This window comes from Fukomys damarensis, unplaced genomic scaffold (genome assembly GCF_012274545.1).
Source record: "Fukomys damarensis isolate Sample0158 unplaced genomic scaffold, DMR_v1.0_HiC HiC_scaffold_25, whole genome shotgun sequence".
In the NCBI taxonomy this organism is placed as follows: Eukaryota; Metazoa; Chordata; class Mammalia; order Rodentia; family Bathyergidae; genus Fukomys; species Fukomys damarensis.
Genome location: NW_022900937.1, coordinates 35,367,264 through 35,387,680, shown reverse-complemented (window position 1 = coordinate 35,387,680; position 20,417 = coordinate 35,367,264).

The following is a 20,417-nucleotide window of genomic DNA, read 5'->3' as shown; positions in this document are numbered from 1 at the left end:
CATGCCTGTCCTTTCCCCGTCCAAGAGGTGACCCCAAGCTTTGTCAGCTCTAGGTGTCCTGAGCTCAGAATAAAAAGAATGATGTGCAGGGACATAAAGCTGTTCAGATCCTGCAAGGGGATTCAATGAGGACCTGGGCTCTGTTGAAATACTCTTATTATGGACCTGGGGATACGGCCAGTCAGGGAGAGATGTCCAGGTGGGCCTGAGACACCCCGCTCTGAGGAGCTGGAGGAAGTGTCCTGTGGTCACCCTCTTGGGCTGGGAGGATGCCCTTTCATTCAGTCACACATACCTGTGAAGTAAATCTGTCTTTGGAGATGTTCTCTAGGATTCTCAGTCTTTCTTTTCTAAGTATGAAGCTAAGTTTCATCCTTCACAGTCTAAGGCCCCTTCCTACCGTGTTGTAGCACAAGATCTGGTAGAGTTTAACTTTCTGGAGGAAAAATTCCTATGTGAAGAGTGAGGTTACTAGAGAAGCACGAGAAGACATTATTAGGACTTGCCCTGGAGGGTCGGTTTTAGAAGGACGGATGCCTGTGAAGCTGAAAGAGGCATCATGTGTTTACTAATCCCCTCTGCAGTATATGCCTGGTTGTTATAGAAAGATTTTGCAAGAGAATTTATTAATCAGAGCCATTGTAGGGTCTGCACTGTGAGAGCACTCAGAGCCTCCTGGATCCTGATGGGTTAAGGGGAAATGTAAGAGAATCTAGTTAGTGAGGGCTTGAGGGCAATCATCTGGTCTGTACCTATCTTGCAGAAAATGCACAAGATATTCTAGATGAGGTCACTGAGGAAGAGGACTGGAGAGGATGCAAAGGGTACCAGGACGATGCTATGAAACAAATTTGACCACAACACCCACTACCACTGCACAACTTCATTGGCTAAGTCTCACCTTCATTCTTGCTAGGCACCCTCTGTCTGCAGGAAAACTTTTGGGTTTCCTTGGGAGCTGTCTGCAGAGCCCAGTGGAGTGCCCCATCTTGTCTCTGTCCTGTTCACTCCTGTTGTCCCAGTTTGGAGTTTCCAGGGTTTAAAACTCAGCTGGACTTGAAGCCCATTTGTGCTGCTGTCACAAAATACTTGAGACTAAACAATTTAGAAAGACAAGAAATTTATTTCTTATAGCTCTGGAGAATTGGAAGCCCAAGAAGAAAGTGCTGGAAGGTTTCTGTGTCAGGTGAGGGCCTGGTCTCTCTGCTTCCAAGATGGTGCCTTGAATACTGTGTCTTCACAGGGTGGAACACAGAATGGCACAAAATGGTGGGCACAGTGTGAAGCTTCATCCACTCCTGAGGGAAGAGTCCTCATGACATAATCATTTGACAGAGGCTGCACCTCTTAATAAATACAGTAACGCATACATTACGTATATTTCAATATGAATTCTGAAAGGAACATTAATTCTGGAACCATAACACTGACCAACTAGGCTCTGGGTGATTCAAGTTTGGATTTCCTACCATACTGTGCTTCCTCAGGGGTCCTGATGTCCCAGCCTCTGGCCTGGTTTCCCCTAGCACTCATGGAAAGGGGTGGATGCTAGAAAACACATGAAGGAGCTGAAGCAGAGATCAGTTCTCCTTCCAAAACCTTCCTTTAATGAAGGTGGTTGTTCCGTCATCGATGTGGGTGTTCTCAGAATGTGCCTCCCAAATGGAGCTGACTCAAATTTTCTGTGAGATCCACATTTCCTTACAGGAAACTATGTTGGAAAATTGAGAAAAAAATAAAATTTTATATTATAAATCTCACTTCAATTTACCACCTCTGCCTTTGTGCACTTTTTTTCATGAAGCCTTATTCTACTCCCTTTCACATCTAGATTGGATGTTCAGATTGATGGGTGAAAACCCTAAATCTGAAGAGATGTGTGATTTTAACTCTGTTATGCCTACAGTAATATCAGTGATAAATGTTTAATACATGTTTAAGTACATCAATTTTGCAAGCTTAAAAATAGTCTGTTTTCCTCAGAGTCAAGGATCAAATAAAACAGAGTAAGAGCTTTCACCCTAGGAGAAATACACTGCACAGGCTCCTGAGGGATTAAGCTTGAGGGTCACATCAGTGTGTCCCATGTGAGGGGCACTCTGAGGTGTGGACCCCAGAGCCCTGTCCAGGAGCACTTCATGGTCCTGGAAAGCTGCAATTACATGTCCTGGGAGGTGGCTCTTCATCCAGGGCCTCCATTTCATGAGTTCCACTGGAATTTCAAAGCCACCTGTGATCCTCGGGGTCTTCATGTTGAGCCAGATTCCCAGTCCATTTTCATTTTGAGACAGGATCTTGCTAAGTCCCTAGGTTACCCAGGGTTGAACTTGGGAACTTCTGGAGAAAATCAGATAGTACTTCCCCTGAAGAGGTGTGGAAGCCAGTTGGAGAGGTGCAAGCCTGTTATCCCAGCTCTCTGGGAGGCTGAAACAAGAGGCTCCCAAGTTCAAGCCCAGCTGGATAACCTTGGGATTTAGCAAGATCCTGAGGTCAGTTCCCAACACCACATACACACACACACACACACACACACACACACACACACACACACACACACACTGTGGAAACAGAGTAGAAGATTCTGAGTCTCGAGTTAAGGTTTACGAATCATTTTGGTTTTCAAACACATTCAGGTTTGAGGAGATTGAGGTTCAAAAGTGGATGTGTGGGTATCAGTGGGCCAGATGGCCTTGGACTCCTGGGGCCCTGTCCTTGCCGCCCACACTTGGTCTCTCCTGCATATTCCTGCGGAATGGTGCTGCTCACTTCGGTAAGGAGAGCGGAGAAAGGATTCTGGCACACAGACGGTCTGTAACATGTGGTTTCTGTTCTTATCTGATTGACTCAACACACAGCTATCTCTGCCAGAAATGTCCAACTGCACCTTTGTCTAAGGGAGAGCTCATATTGATCTTAATCTAATTAGCCAGTTTGAACTGTGGTTTGTGTCATGATTCCTGTCTTGATCTAATTAGCTACTGGAGTAGCAGTGGCGTGGGTCTGAGATCATAATTACTGGTGTGCAGGAGGCTTACAGCATCAGGGTGCATGTGCTCTGCAGAGACAATCTCTAAACACTGCAAACCATCCACAGTGTAAGCCATGTCTGAGACACTGGCTCCAAGTTCTTCCAAAAATGCCCTGGCCTAGAAGCCAGAAATACACAGGAGCTCGGACCATGGCCAGTCACGCCTGTGTGTCCCTAGGGAAGTTCGTGTTTGTAGAACTCATTTTTCTTGTCTGCAAAAGAGACAGGCTCGGAGGATTAAAGGAGAGACAGCTTGTTGGGCAGCAATGTAGCTATGAGCGCTGGCTTTGTGTCTGGCCCATGTGGAGGGGTGGTGGGGCTCAGGCCTCTGGTTTTCTTCCCTCCTGTGTATCCTCCTGCCAGGCTCACTAAGAAAATAATTGCTCTTCCCTCTGCCTGACTTCCCATGTGACACAGAGATCTCCTGCTGCAACTTTACCTTCAAACTTCACTAGAAATTTGGGCAATGCCCACCTTCCTTCCTCCCTCCCTCCCTCCCTCCCACTTTCTCTTCTTTCCTTATCTTTCTCTTTCCCTTTCTTCCCTCCTTCCCTTCTTTTCTTCTCTTCCTTTCCTCCTTTCTCTTTCCCTCTTTTTTCTCCTTTCTTTCCCCTTTTTACTGTTGGATCTCATTCACTGTCTGTAGGTGTAGACAGCCAGCGTGACCAGAGGAAGCCCACCAGGCCAGTGTGCAGTGACACATTTGTGGATGAGGGAAGAGGGGTCTGGACTCTGCTGAGCAGAGCAAAAACAATGCCACAGAGTTCTCAGAAGCCAGGGTTGGTCTTGGAAAGGGTAGTAGTGTGACTGCTAATTTTTTTTTTCTTTTTGTACCGGGGATCAAACTTGGGACTTTGCACTTGCGAGGCAGGCAGTGAATTCAGAACCACTGAGCTAAAAACCCCGCCCTGTGACTGTTAATCTTGATATGTCAATTTGACCGGATTAGGCACCTAGCAGGTATGTGAAGTATATGTACTTTGGGTGTGTCTGTGGGCACACACACTCCCTTGCACAATTATGTGAGTGTCTTCTATTTACTGTGTTTGTCTAGAGAGTCCTATCAAGTAGTTCAACCAAATAAGGAAGTACCGGCTCAGTTTAGCGCAGAGGAGGCGGCAGGAAGGGAGGGGATCCAGGAAGGTGGGGACCCTAACTCCCTCGGGGTGGGGTGGGGAGAATTTAGGCTCGGTGTACCTCAGCTGGTTAGACAGCTGGGTGTTCGGTTAGCATATACTCACTTGGGTTTTCTTTTGCTGTCTGGCCCAGGCACCGGGGCCTAATGGTTAACTTATGGTTATTGTCTTCCTTCTTACCAGCCCTCCCTCACAAATGCCTCTGTAGAAATAAAAAGCTTTTTCTTTTCCATTTTTCCTTTTCCTTGACTATACTGCTATATCTTTAGGTCTTGAAAATAGCAGACGGCACTTATTTTCTTGCTTGTGGGATTCGTTTTGGACAGTGGTTTTTTCCAGCAGGGAGCCCTGAAGACTGTGACTCTGAGAAGCAAAACCATCCAGTCAGAGAACTGCAGTTGACCATCACAGCGCATTCCTTTCCTGGAGCCCACAGCTAGGGACTGCATGGGTTCTGGGAAACAGAAGGGTCAATTTCCTGACCCGGGGGACTCAGCGAATCTGAGAGGAAACATGCAATTTCAGCACCCACCTGTGCCTCCTGGAAGCTAGCCCCAGGGCACTGATAGTTCTGATCTTCCGGAAACCCTGTGAGGTCTTGTCCTGTGCCCACCAATATCTGGCAGAGCTGCAGGCCCCAGCCCCACACGGTTTACTACATTTCTCTGCCACAGAGCATGTTGGACAGTTGCGGGGAGAAGCTTTATAAGTGCTTCCCCAGGACCAGGGGTGACTAAGTTTGAAAGTTTGATCGAGTTTGTGTTACTTTGTAAGTACTAAACCAAATAAAGGATGTGTAACTGCAAACAGTGCTGACCACAGGGGAAAACAGCGCCCCCCAAGCAACAGACACAGGGCCATTTCCAAGGAACATGGAAGCTGCCTCACCAACATGATTTTGGTTCTTTCTGCTGGCGAAATCCTCCCACTGACAATAAACAATCTTTCCGGGGCATCCTGATAATGTTTAATGCATGGGACTTGTCTTTCTGTACGTTGCCATTAGCCTCCGCATGCTGGGGTGGAAAGGAATGTGTAATTTCAATACTGGTGGGATTGCTGGTGCCTGTTACTTGGAGTGGGTGAGAACTGAGGAAAGGAAACTTTCATGAACCATGCACGGAGGGCTGTAAACGGCACAGAGCTGTGTTAGGAACCCAGTAGGGCAGTGGATGAGAACACTACCTGTCAGCTTTGGTTTAGAAATGGTTTGGGATAGGAGCCAGCGACCCAGGTGACTGTCTGGAGAAGTCTCCAGTTACTCAAACACCAATGCTTTCCTTAGCAACCCCAAGTTCATGGGATACTGATAAATATGATGCTCATATTTGGGAGACTGAGGCACGCTGCCATAGCAATGGGGGGAGGTTGGGCACCAAGGCCGCATGCCTCAGTGTCCCTCTGCTGCCTGGCACTCCTCAGACACAGAAACATATGCTGGCTTCCTCCTGCCCTGGACTCCTTGAGCAATCTGCAGTTAGAGGCAGGGCACAGATGACCGCCCTCTTTTTACCTGAGGCAGACAGAGCCCTGGAAGTGGTTATCTGTCTAAACCATGGAGAAGCCACGACTTGTAACTTCTCTCAGAGGACTTTTACAGCACCCATGTGCTGACTTCAAATGCAATAAGATGCTCATAGCTGATTAGAGAAGTGAGGCTTTGTGGGACACCAGAAGGATCCTACATTATGGAGGAACACAGGGCCTGCTGTGGGCATGGGACAGGCATGGAGAACCTGCTCTGAGACTCCACAGGGATCCATTTCTTCCATGATGGAGGATGGATGTTCTGCAAGCATCCAGAGTATTGTCCTTCTGAGACCCAGTGATGGCACCTGAAGTCAGCTGTGGGGACAGTGTGACCCCCCTTCAGGGAGAACCAGAGCCCCAGATGCCCATGTAAGGAAATTAGAGTTGAAAGGAAGAACATGGCGGACAGAGGTGGAGCACCATGGGAAGGAAACACCACAGCCTCTCACTATTAGCCCAGGACAACAACTGTTTCCTGAAAGTTTGATGTGATAAAAGATTGTGGAAAGTGCCTCCAACAAGAAGCTGGTGACCACTGCTTCCTTCTTTATCCAATCTCCTTCTGAAGACTTTTTATCCAAATACCATCACCTGGAAGGTGAGGATTTCAACCTGGAAACTTTAGTGGATGTGAACCCAGACCACAGCAGTATGTTTTCACTGCCCCCTTTTACTTACTAATTTTACAAAAACCATCTCTTCTGGACACATACTGCTGCTATTTATTACACCCCTCAATTTTTAAATGAAGAATTAATTAGTTTAAGAAAACTGCAGTTGCTTTTATAACAGGACTTATGTTTACCTTTTACAAAGCTCGTAGAAATCTTTCTTATCATTTCACTTTTCCATCCCTGAGTCTTTAATTTAGGAATTTATCTTGTGATTGGAGCATATCTTTAAGTAATTTTAGGGAGTGGAATATAGTTATTATTTGCTTGTGCTCATGAATGAAAATGTGTTTTCCTGTTGCCTAGGTACATGATTTTCATGGTTCATAATTAACCTGGATTTTAAAAGGTAAGATGTCTGTTAGGAAGAAAGGTCTGATGGGTTTTGTAGGCACAGGAGACCATGTCTGCAAAGGTAGAGAAGTGAAAGAGAAAGGTGGTCTTGTGGACAAAGATAAGTGATCACTGTAAGTAACTTGGCTTGGGACACTGAGAAAGAAAATGTGTCAATATGATAATACTGTGTTTTGTGTCTTTCATATATCTGTCTATATCTCTATATATCAAATTAGATATGTGAGCAAATGTCTAATTTATAAAAAGATACGGGTCTGTATTGAATATCTGTACTCAAAATTATTGCCCTTTTCTTCTCAAATAAGATTATTAGCACTGAATTAGTGTACATTTGCAATACAGAATAGTGATGTTCATCTGGGGGGAATTGGTAAATGCACGTAACATATCCTGGTTATTTTCCATCCTTTTATGACCCTCTCTCTTTGCTCCTCCCCTCTCATGATCCACTCACTCTCTCATCTCCAAAAATCTGTCTTCTAACCTAAAAAAAAATAAATAAATAAATAAGTGGATAACAGCAAGGAGAGATGCTGGGTCTCAAAGTTGTTTTGTTTGGAACACTAATGGCATCATTTGAAAAATAGCTGTGATGCCAAATTTAGCAAAGCTATACACTATTTAGCATAGCAACAGGGCTGCTCAAACAAAACATGGGCAGGGCACTCCCGAAGCTCTTTGGAGGGTGGAGTATCAGAGAGGTGGGAGAGACCTGCGGGAGCGTGGGGAGGAAGCGATGGACCCACGTGGTTTCCTTAGCAGCGACTGACGCACAGCTGGTCACCGCTGTCATTTCGGAGAGTTAAATAGGCAGCTATTAAAAATAAGACACAGTGGAGTCTGAAGGGCCCAAGTGACACCTTCCTCCCATGGCCCTCCTTGCTGGGTGACCTTGTGAAGGTCACTGTCCCAGGAGTTTCCCGAAGCTGGCCTTTCAGGTGGTAATTGACCAAGCAGCCACCATGAATCATTGGAGTAGTGGAGGTTGACGGGCAATGGCTCCATCGGGCCACAGATCACGGGGACCAGGGGAGGTGACATGCTCTGCTCGGGCACCTGCTGGCCCTTCCTGGTGGGACCTGCTGTGGAGTCTCACCTGTTTCACCTGGTCTGCCGATGCTGGCCTTCATTCTGCAGGGGCAGCTGCCCAGGACCTGCAGGGACCTCACCGTGGGGATCTCACCCAGCCCCTTTGAGCTCACTGTGGCTGTGCCTTGCCTGGTCCAGCTGGCCTCGTGACAGTGACAATACCTAGGTCACCTGCTTTATGACATTTTAATACTTGTATTTTTCTGTAGAGCTGAACTGTGCTGGGCACGGTGCTTCTGCCCTGCAGGTGGAGACTCAGCCACGTGGGGAGACACTGTCTCAAAATAAAAAATGAAAATGGGATAGGGTTTTAGTTCAGTGTGAAGGCCCTGGGCTCCACCCGCTAATCCTGCAAAAGAAAAAAGAATCCTGCAAAGCGAAGTTCAGAAAAAAGATGTTGCATTTACAAGAGGATAGCAGATACCTGGCTTTCTCTAGCCTCTTTCTAATAATGATGTTTTGGGCAGCGTTTGTTTCGTAGTCTGGCAATTGATTGGCCAGGCCATTTTTGTAATTCATCGTGAACATTTTAATGGACAGGACAGTGTATTCTGTCCCTTGGCAAAGCAACTGGGTTATGTGTCATGGACTAGCTTCTCAGTAAAGCATAAAGAATGAATTGACACAACCAAAGAATATTTATTGGTGGTTTTGCCATGAACTGTCTCTGTGACCCTGGATGTCCTATTACACTCCGGATTTTTCTCTCCTCATCGTGCTCCAGGAATAACAGCAATGCCTTCATACGTTGTTATTTTGAATATCACGGTAATTTTTATTCTTAAGAATATTCTTCCAGGTTGATTTCAGTCAAGCAGAAGACTTTTTAGTGTTTCTTTTTCTCAACTTGGTTTGATCTTTATAAAAAGACTCCCAGAGCCTAATGATTTTCTTTTTAAATGAATTTTTCAGACAACATTTATGAGATCCTGTCAATAAGACTGAAGGTCATTTTCTACCCTTGGAAATACTAATAATGTATTTCTCAGGAAGAAGGGCTTTCTTAAAAACAGTGGTAAATGGTGCTTGAAAGCAGAAAGATCAACAAAATGTCAGGACCAACCAGCAATTATGGAACCTCTGTCAGTGGACGGGTCCTGAGATACGCACAGCTTCCAAAGGCCCAAAGCTCTGCTGCTCCACTTACATCCTGTGGTCTTTGAAAACAAGAAAGGTACAGGGAAAAGCAGGACTGCCAAAGAAAAAGGTACAGGAAATAGCCAGGACAGCATGTGATTCCTGTGCTTAACTTTCCTGGCTGACAGGGAAAGCAGTTTTGGACCTGTGGCTTCTCAGGGGATCTTAGGATGACACGGTCTCCACCCAGCTAGCTGCAGACATGCAAGCCCTTCTCATAATATACATGCTGGTGTCAGAAAGAATCTGAAAAACGTGTCTGAGCTAAACTGGGTGGGAGGGTTCTCAAGTAGGAGAGGTATGTTTGATTTGCTGAATGTTGACAACACTGCCTTGAGCTAGATAATGAAGTGGTTTTAGTTAGAACAGCTCGGAGTCTGGCACCACACATTTGTCAAGAGAAATACGCTTGAACAAGACCTGCAGGTTGATCTCCAGCCTCAGATTAGATTTAAAAATCGTCATGCCCAAAAGGCTTTAGAGATGTATTATTTTCCAGTGTGAACATTTCCAAATTATGAGGTTCCTAATCACCACGACCCATCTAAGCAGACAACATCTGTGTCACAGAGCCTCACTCCATGCGGTCGAGACTGGCAGAAAGAAAAGAGAAGTTCGGTGTTCACCAGGGACCACTGTAAATGTACCAGCTCCCAAGCTACAGGCCCTGGCTCTACTCTCAGGGCAAGTCTCAGATCTAAACTGCCACAACGACTTCATTTCCTAAGCATTATCTGAAAGCAAACGGGATTCCAATTTAATTGATGGGTTGACCCATTATCTCGTGCTGACCCAGAAATACAGCGCTGAGGAGGGTGGGAAGGGCTCGGGCTGGCCTAGAAGGTCCCAGTGGGGCACAGGTGTGGGCCTCAGGGCCACTGCCCTGCAGAAAGAAGGCTGTGGCCTGGGTGTGTCCCAAAGTAAACGCACCACTTTGGCTGCCCCGAGTTGGCGCAGGACACACCTGTGCGCATTTACCATTCTCTACCGTTTACCAGACTTGCCCACTCTCTGAGAGCAACTGCCACGGCTTACCGTGAGGGACACTGAGTCCAAGCATGACCCAAGCTTCCCACACAGACTCAAAGCCAACTTGTACTTCTCACTATACATCAGCATCCTCTGGAGAAACAGGATTAGTAGGAAGTCTCTGTATGACGGTGCAGGGACTTATTCGGTGGTTCGCAGGATCAGTGGCGGCAGGGCCCACAGTTGTTATCTGCACGCTGGAGAGTTGGGGATCGGGTAGCGGCTCAGCCCCAGAAGCTGAAGCTGTAGAACAAGAGGGAGAAAGGACACAGCCACCAGCCAAGGTCAGAGGCCTGGGAGATCCCTGCAGAGTCCCTGGTGCCATTCTGCACTGGAGGCTGAAGAGACTGAAGACTACGTTCACAGGTGAAGGCAGCAACAGACAAACCTGCTCAGACTCAGGTCTTCAGGGATGTGGCAGCTTCTTTCTTTTCTCTTTATTCCGTGCAGGACACAAGCATACTGTTGGTGCCACCCACAGCTTGGGTAGGTCTCTCCCCTCAACGTGCTGGCCCACCTGGCAGTCACCCATGGGAGCACTACAGATACCCACGCCTGCTACGGAGGCAGAGGCAGGAGAATCATAGCTTCAAGCCCAGCCCGAGAGATTTAGTGACTTAACAAGATGCTCTCTCCAGACAAAAAATAGAAAGGGTTGTGGATGTAAGGCAGGGTAAATGCCCTGGGTTCAGTCTCCAGTACCCAAATAAAAGAAACAAAAAGAAAGAAAGAAAGAAAGAAAGAAAGAAAGAAAGAAAGAAAGAAAGAAAGAAAGAAAGAAAGAAAGAAAGAAAGAAAGAAAGAAAGAAAGAAAGAAAGAAAGAAAGAAAGAAAGAAAGAAAGAAAGAAAGAAAGAAAGAAAGAAAGAAAGAAAGAAAGAAAGAAAGAAAGAAAGAAAGAAAGAAAGAAAGAAAGAAAGAAAGCAAGCAAGCAAAAAGAAAAATCAGGACCCCCCACTAAAGTGTTAAAATGATCTCCAAGGTCACATGTCTAACCCTGTGGTGAACTCAGCCTGTACAACCAAGTTCTCCTATCTCATTCTGATGAACCTCCCACCACCAGTTTTCCAATTGTCATGAAAATTCTAGATATTAAAGAAAATGGATGCATGAGGTGTTTTTGTTTGTTTGGTTGGTTTTGAGACAGGGTATGTCCTCCAGGCTGGCCTTGAACCCACTCTGTAGCCCAGGCCGGCCTCGAAATTGCAGTGATCCTCTTGCCTCAGCCTTCTGTGTGCTGGACTACAGGTATGCACAACCACTCCCGGCACATGCGATGACTTCTAAGGCAGTTCCATCCTCCAAGTTTTGGGAAGTGGGCTAAACATACTAAACAAGTGTGAGACTTCAGACACTGTAGATAAATTTGGTTCTATTATTTACAGAATGTTGGGCAAGACATGCAGTTCCTCTGCAATCTTACAGTCTCCACCATAAATTCTGTTGTGAGTCCTCAGGGTTGACGGATTTGGATGCTGGCCAGTCAGGGATTATTCTTCCTTTCTCTTTCCCTAGGACCCTTACATCCTGCACGGTTCCTTCAGTGTTTGCCTTGCTTGTAATGCATTTCTCATCACTTTCTGCCTGCAGGATTAGAACTGCTTGGAGGATAATTTTCTTAGTGCCCAGCTCTTGCTCTTCTCATGTACCCCCTGATGACAACCTTTACCCAAATTAATTTCCCTCTGATCACATTTCCACTAACACTGCCTACCTTTTACCTGTCTCACCACCACACCTTACTTTGATGCATAATATGACCACCCACAAATCCATGAATTCCTTGACAGCAGGAATGAGCTCCTGTCAGATTTCTACTCCCACAGTCCTTGGTATGTCATAGAAGCCTGCGATAGTTCAGATCTGAAGTGTCCCCCACAGATGTCTTGTGTGTTCACAGGCTTTTGGGAGGCCGTTGGATTATGAAGGCCCTGCACTCATCATGGATTAGTCTGTCGATGAGTTTATAGCTGAATGTGCTCTAGGAGGCAGTGCCCAGTTGAGGGAGGTAGGTCCCTACATGCGTTTTTTGGAGGGCTCTCTGCTTCCCAGAGGCTATGTATTGAGCAGCTGTCACCCACCAGACCCTTGCACCATGCCATTTCTGTCTTAAAGCCAGAAAACCATGGACTGAATCCTCTCCAGTTGTGAGCCAAAATAAATCTCTCTCCCTCAAGCTGAATATGGCAGATAGTTTGTCCCAGCAATGGAAAAGAGATTAATTAACACCCTGCCCAACACAGGCATACCCATTCCAGTTAATCTTCAAGCTCTGCGAGGAGTGCCTATTACTGTAGAGTTTGACACAGAAAGGGAGAAGCTTCATTTAAATTCTCCTTGATAGGGCATGAATGTTTCACTCTAAATATTGCGATTCACCTTAACCTCTTTTGTGGGAAGATATGTAAAATTCAAATAACAAAACAGAAGGATACATTTTAATATTGCACCGCCACTTTGCGAAACCTCAAGGTTCATTCAATTTACAATTTCTTATTTCCCACTCTATACTGACCTCAAATATGAAGATAAACTCTTTATGAAAACTAATAATTGAATTTAACAACATTCTTTGGCGGCTTAATGCAAACCTTCACTATCTTTCATCTCAGCCCCTTGAGAATGGAATTTCATGCACAAGGAGAAAGCCTCTTAAAGTATTCTTCCAAAGAGTAAAAAGGGAAAAGAAAAAAATGTGAGAGAATGAAAAGATGAAAATAAAGTGTTTTTAGATGGGGAAGGGAGGAGGGGGTGAAGGGAGGGCAGAGGTAAGGGGAAAAAATGAGAATCAAGACTTGTCATGTAGAGGTACAAGATCCCAACAATGAATGTAACTATACTGTATCCCTAAAATGTACCAATAAACTCAATTAAAGCTGAAAAAAAAAGTATTCTTCCAAGATTGCATGTGCTTCTTTTGGGGCTAATTTTTCAAAGCATCAACTTTAAGCTTCATGCAAGCGTGTTCATTGTAAGAATCTCAGAGGGGAAGTTGGAATATCTGTTTATGTTTAAAATGCAGGCTTCAGGAAAATACTTTCATTTAGCCCTCTAGTTAAGGAGTCCATGTTTGCACAGCATTGACTTGGTTTATCCTTTATTTTTTATTTTGCTGCTCTTACACTCCAGGGTTGGTCCTGTTTCTGTGACGCATCTCCAGCCTGAGTGTAGCAGGAAGTTTCCCAGGGAGGGAATCAGTCAGTTCCTATCCATAGGGGGACAGTGTAGATGGTGTTGCCCAAATTAAAGCAAGACCATTGCGTTCACACAGTCCAGAGAGGTCTCTGATGACGGACGTAGTGGCTCCTTGAATTTAGGAACATAATAAAAAGATTAGATATGAATGGGTGGACTCACTTTTCAAGTTACCAGCTTCCTGTCACTGTTGTCTATTCCAGTTCACGGCTTTCAGGCACCGAATTAGATAGCTTTTCTCTTGATCTCCAGGGAAATGATTGTCCAAATTTGTATTTGTAAATGACGAGCTTACAATTTTCTTTTCCTGGTTCCCTCTTTCCTGTACAAAGGACATGTTCGATTTTGTGCACCCGAAATTCAGGCCCAGCTGCCAAACCTCAAAGGGAAAAGTGGAAACTGCTGCACATATGGGCGCATGCCTGTAATCTCAGCTCTAGGGAAGCTGAGGCAGGAGGATCACAGTGAGTTCAAGGAGTAAGTGTGATAGCAGAGATCAATTTGAATGTTTGGGTGGTTCCAATCCTGATGGTCAACTTGATGAGGTTAAGGGGCTCGTGGAAAGGTGATTGGGTTGTGAGGATGATAACCTTAGGAGTGGCCTTATTCATTGATGAGCTTAGTGCTACATGTGTTATCAGGAAATGGAGCACAGTTGGAGCAAGGGTGTCATGGAGACTACACCTGGTCCCTTCCCCCTTCCTCTCTGGTGCTTTTCTCCTCATTTGCATTCTGGCCACCATGAACTTGGCTGCTTTGCTCCTGAATTCCCTTCTGCCATGGTGTTCATGTCCTGGAGCCAGCCAACCATGGACTGAACCCCCTGAAACCATAAACCAAATGAAGCCTATCCTCCTTTAAACTGTGAATTTGGGTATTTTGCCCAAGCAATGGGAAAGTTGACCAATGTGGTGACCAACAATAATAAGCACCAAAGAAAGTCTCCAGGTAAATGTATAAAAAGCACTTAACATGCTATTCCACTGGCAAAATTGCCTTATTTGCACCCCTGAATGAAGAAGCATTATCGATGAAAATCTGATTCTGAATTTTCAATGGCAGTTGTAACTTTTCCATGAACTATGCTGGAACTGCAGAGTCAGAAGTACCCCCTGCATATTTAAAATGTTTTCATTAAAATTTGCCCTAAGGATTCCTGCTTTAAGAGTACATTGTACATTAATGTCACTAGGATATTTTAAAAATGACATTTGCCATCTGAAGTTATCTCTGGATTTAACCTCATCTATTCTTTAACTGACAACCCATTTTTAAATATTAGAGTTCATTTACACATAAGGTTTTACATATATTCTCAATTACAGAATAAATATGGAAAACATTTCCTTTAAGCTGAACTTCTTGCCTTATCCATCCATGTTTTCCCCCAAAATTCTTTCAAGAATATATGAGGTTAGAGAAATATAATTTATTAGTATATATGTCATGTGTTCTACAAACTTGCTGTATTTTTCATTAGTTCTAGTACTTTTGACATGCATTATCCTCGTGAATACATATAGTTTTACATATTTCTTTTCAGTATTAGTTCTTTTATTGGCTTCACTTTTCTAATTACTCTAGTTAGCCTATTAAGTCCAATGTTGAATGAAAGTAATAAGAGTGGCTATATTTAATTTTATGAAAAATACCCAGTTTTCTACCATTAAGTATGATATTAGCTATGGGTTTATAGATGCTTTTTATCAGACCGAGCAAGTCATTTTCTAGTCCTCATTTGTTGACTAATTTTGTTTTGTCATGTTTTATCCTGAAAGTATATTAAATTCTGTTGAATTTTTTCCCTGTTAATTACAATAATCATGTGGCTGCTGCTTATTACTTTATCAACATGGTATATTAATTGATTTTGGAGTGCTAAACCAACATTGCTTCCCTGGTCTTAATCTCACTTGTCATGATGTTTAATTATTTTGGATTTGGTTTGCTACTATAGTGGTTTGTAGTTTTCTTTTCCTATGTTGTGATTTCTGATTTTTGGTTTCAGAGTAATTCTCATCTCTTAGAATGCATTGGGCAATGTTCTTTCTGCTTACACTTGGAGGATTTTTTTAAAAGAAGTGGTATTAATTCTTTAAACATTTGGTAGAATGAAGTGCTAAGCCATCTGGACCTTGGCTTTCTCTGTGGGTAGTACTTGGACTACTAATTCAGCCTGTTCACTATTATAGGTCTATCCAGATGGCCTATTTCTTTTTGAGCCCGTTGTGGTAGTTTGTATCTTTCTAGGAATTTGTCCATTTGATCTAAGTTGTCTTATTTATTTCCAGATATGTATTCATACCGTCCCTTCTTAATTCTTTTTTATTCCTGAAATACCTCTTTAAATTCTAGTTTTAGCAAGTTGAGTCTTGTTTTTTGTTCTTAGTAGATCTAGCTAAAAGTATGGCAATTTTGTTGCTAAACATTTTCTTCTAACCAATGCTTTTGTTGTATTCTACATATTTGTTATGTTGTGTCATTTCAGAATAATTTCCAGCTTTCCTTGTAATTTATCATGTAGTACAATGGTTATTTAGGAGTTTTTGGCTTCATTTCCACATACTTGTGAGCTTTCTAAATTTCTTTCTGTACCAGAATGAATTTCTACACTCATCCCATTGTTGTCAGAGAACACGCCTTGTATTTTTCCATCCTTCTTGACATATTTAAGTTTGTTTTATGCTGTGTCTATACTGGACAATGTCCATATTCATTTGAGAAGAACGTGTCTTCTCCAATGTTGGGCATATTATTCCATAGATGTCTGTTCAATGGAATTGATTTATAGTGTTGCCAAAGCTTTGCATCTCCATGTTGATCTTCTGCCTGTTCATTTTATCTATTGCAGAAAGTATGGTACTCAAAGTTTTGACTATTATTGTTGCTAGTCGGCCAAGGGTTCTTTCACTTGATTCAGATAGAAACCACACATTCACAAGTGCAGCCCTGCTAGCAGTCCTGCTGTGACTAGGTAAGGTCTGGTGCCAACAGTCGACAGAACCAGCTGCTGTTACTGTGCTGCTGGCCAGTGCCTTCCAGCGCCATCTTGAGCTGGGCACCGTAGGCTGACTGTACTAACTGCTGGTCTCTACTGTGTACCTTTGTGAGCTGCTGGTCTCTGAAGCTGTGTGATGGTAACATCTCTGAGTGTTCATTGTTCATTCTTTTGAAACAACCAATGGGTGCACCCTACTCAGGAGAATGGAGCCCTCTTCTCTTTATTTTTCTGTAACATGGCCTCAGTTACATATCAGTGAAGGCAATGTTGGGGTTTGGACCTCTTGGGGAGATTGCATTTGGGCTGGAATGAGAAAGAACCTTGTGCTATTGGCTGCAACTATGAAGTTTTCATCCCATTGAGCAGTGAGGGAGGAGGCAGCGAGTAGGGTCTAGGTTCACAGATCATAGACTCTTGCTACTCTTACTGAATTTTAGTAGATTTAATTTTTTCCCATTGTATCTGTGCCTTTAAAACCATTTCCAGACTTGCTTGTTGGTTTTACTGAATCAATTTGATGAAGGAGAAGGTGCAGATGTCCCCAGAATATCCTTCTGGGCGTGATATTCCCAACAATCTTAAAATCTATTCATCTTTCTTATGAGTAGTATGATCTGTGCAATGAGCTAAACTTGCAGTGCTCTGCTAAGGATTGAGGAAGGCCATTGCTATATCTTGAATATAAAGGGCCTCCCAGCGACTTACGTAGTAAAGACTCAACTGCAGTGTAGCAGTGCTGAGAGGTTGGGTTCAGAGAGAGGAACTGCATCATGAGGATTGATTTATTGGTGAATTCCTGACTCAGTGGACTCCTGGGAGGCAATGGCAGCACAGCTGGTGGAATCTGGTAGAAGGGAGTGAGTGGTCTCGGGTATTTGCCTTTGGGTCTTGTATCCTGTTCCTCACTTCTTCCTTTCTATTTCTCTGATCTTTGGCACCATGAAGTGAGTGCCTTTGTTTCACTGCCCCCATGTACCACGATGACCTGCCCCAAACAGGCCCAAGAACAACAGAACCAGGTGGCCATGGCCTGAAACCTTTGAAAGTGTGCTCTGAAATAAACCCTTTCATCCTTTAAGTAGTTTTCACAGGTATTTTGTCACAGCAATGAAAAATTGACTCATATCCTAAGGTGTGAACCACTTGTAAATTATTAAGTTCAGCGCATGTTAGTCTAATTGTACACACTGTGGGTTATAGCAAATTGAGTATTGTGTAGTTGCTAAGCTAATGCACACATGGACGTGCTGTAATCACTGGACACCAGTGCCAGGGATGGATTCTTGTAGCCACCGGAGCAAGGGGTGTCATTGTGGCAGCCTTATTTGGCTTCCTTGTGTAGTGCTGCCTGTTTCCAGATGGCATGCAAGCTGGGCTTTATTAAAATTTGCCCATACTTCACCTTGGTCAATTGCCAGGGGGAAAGACCTGAAGGTGGCACCCTCTGGTTTGGGATCTGCTCTGAATGGAAACTGGAGAGCAGTTAATGGAAAATGTGAACAATTGATAGAAGGCCAAGAACATTCATCCCCGTTTCTCCTCCTAAATTGGAAGCTACTTTTGCAATCTCACTTATTTTCTAGGAGCTCTGCAGAATATAGGAGGCGCTAAAGACATTCTCAAGTTTTGATTCTTTCCTGCAAACAGTGATCGAGACAGGAAAGCAGACGTGCACACACTAAGTAGGGCTTTAGATGGGATAAAAATGAAACAAAACACAGAAGAGAAAGGATTAATGAGACAGAAGAAGGCAAGTGTACCTGTGTTCAGGAATTTACAACTCAGATGTGGCTCCAGTAACCCGTGCTCAGGTTACTCACACAGCGAGTCTGGTGAGAAGACCATGGCCTGGGCACTGTACAGAGCTTGTATAATTGTGCCAGGAGTCTGCATATTGTGTCTTGGGAAATGGGCAGCCATCAAAATATTTAAGCAAATGGGAGGCATCGGTCATGTCCTTTTTGTATCCCACATAAACTATGGAAGGATCTGGGAGGGGAAATGACCAGGGAACCCAGGAGATGAGCCAGGGATCACAAGTTCAAGACCAGCCTGTGCAACTTAGCGACTTAGCAAGGTGCTGTTTCAAAATCAATCATAAAAAATGTCTGGACAGAGCTCAGTGCAAAGGCCCTTGGTTTCATTCCCGGTATCACACACCCCCAAATCTAACTTTACTTCATCACTTATTTAGAGCTTTATTTCCTAAGCTTTAAGAAAGTGCTAATGTAGATGATCCTCGAGGTCTTTTCCATTTAAAAAATATTCCACAACAATGTTGTTTTTTAGTCGGCTCAGATTTTCTCCCTCATAGGATGTGGTGTCTCTCTTCCTTGTAGCACATTTATCCCAGCTGTTAGATTTGTAAATGCTGTGTTCACAGATACTGCCAAGCACATTTCCCCGTGTCTGAGAGGTATTTGATATACTCGTTATGTTGGCATTATATGGTAAATATTTAAATGTGATGCTTTTTTAAGTTGTCCTATCACATGATAGCCATTACCATAATTCAGTAAAGCCCCGTGCAGAAGCTGGTACGCTGGTGGCAAGTCAATATCAGGACTTGCAATCTGTCAGAATTGCAGATTAGAGGGAGGTTGGGACATGCAAATGAGGAGGAGCCGGGTCTCACAAGCATGTCCCCACACAGACTCAGGGGAGGAACAGAGGCTTATCGGAGAGACAGCCCTGCTGCCCACCAAGGCTCTAGTTCTGCCCACCACATCGCCAGGGAGAGGGGTCAGTAATCAGGAAGGAGCCAGGCATGTTATTCCAAACAGAGGTTTATGGTGAGCCTGGCAGTCCAAGAAAAGCTGGGGACTTCAAAAGGACAAGATGAGCAGCCACCCCAACCCTCACGGATGCGCAGCCTGGCAGGGCAACGTGCCCAGATCAGTTTCGGTGCCCTGCAATGCAAATGGCCTTATTACATCACCAGGCGATTATGGAAACAGGCCTTCCAAAGATAAAGTTCTTACTGTTTTAATACCTGCGGTGAATCCATGCTTCCGAGTGTAAAGGATCAGTCTCATTTCCAATGCTCTTGTAATCCCCCTAACCTAGCTCGTGCTGGTTGACTCCCTGACTTGCTGTTTGAACAGCAGGTTATGCTTGGTAGCAGAGTGGTGGTGTGGAGTGGGGGGAATGAGATGGAGACGAACTGTAGGTCAGAATAAAAGCAATGAAGAACGGTCTTCTGGTAATCAAATAATGTGAAAATCAGAATCGGAAGTCGGAGGTGCAATTTGAGAACATTCGGGGTACATATTATAAGGCAGAAGGTAGAATGACGGCTGGTGTCGCTAATGAAGGAACTTATATCACACACAACACTTTGCACTCATAAAGAGTAAAACTCTGTTTAAACAAGAAAGACGGAGGAAGAGCATGCGGATTAAAGTTCCTAGAATGTGGCAGAGTTCCCAGGAATATTTGAGGCTTATAGGCTTTTTCTCTGCTCCTTTGTCTTTTAAAGTTGAAAGTCAATTGTGTGACCTCTTAAGGGACACTAGGGTCAAACAGTCCCGTTTCTTTGCATGCTTCATTAGCTTTTGGCATGCAAAACCAAGCGAGGCACCGTGGCGCACATCTGTAATCTCAGCATTTTGGGAGGCTGAGGCAGGCAGATTGCAAGTTTGAGCACAGCCAGGCAACTTAGTGATTTAGAAAGACTCTGTCTCGTGGTTCCAAATGAATTTTTGGATTCTTTTTTCTAGTTCTGTGAAATATAGTGTTGGAATTTCAATTGGCATTGCATTGAATGTATATAACAGTTTTGGTAGTATGGCCATTTTCACTATGTTGATTCTTCCTACCCAGGAGCAGGGGATATCTTTCCATTTTTTTATATCCTCTTCGATTTCTTTTTTCAGAGTGCTGTAGTTTTCAGTGTAGAGATCTTTTGTTTCTTTTGTTAGATTGATTCCTAGATACTTCATTTTTTTGGATGCTATTGTAAAAGGAATTTTTTCCCTTATTTCTCTTTCTGTCTGTCTGTTATTTGTGTATATAAAGGCTATTGATTTTTGGGTATTCACCTTGTATCCAGATACTTTACTGAATCTGTCAATTAAGTCTAGAAGTTTTTTGGTGGAGTTTTTTGGATCTTCAATGTAGAGTATCATATCATCAGCAAATAATGATAGTTTAACTTCTTCCTTTCCTATCTTTATTGCTTTAATTTCTTTCTCTTGTCTAATTGCTGTGGCTAATGTTTCCAGAACTATATTGAAGAGAAGTGGC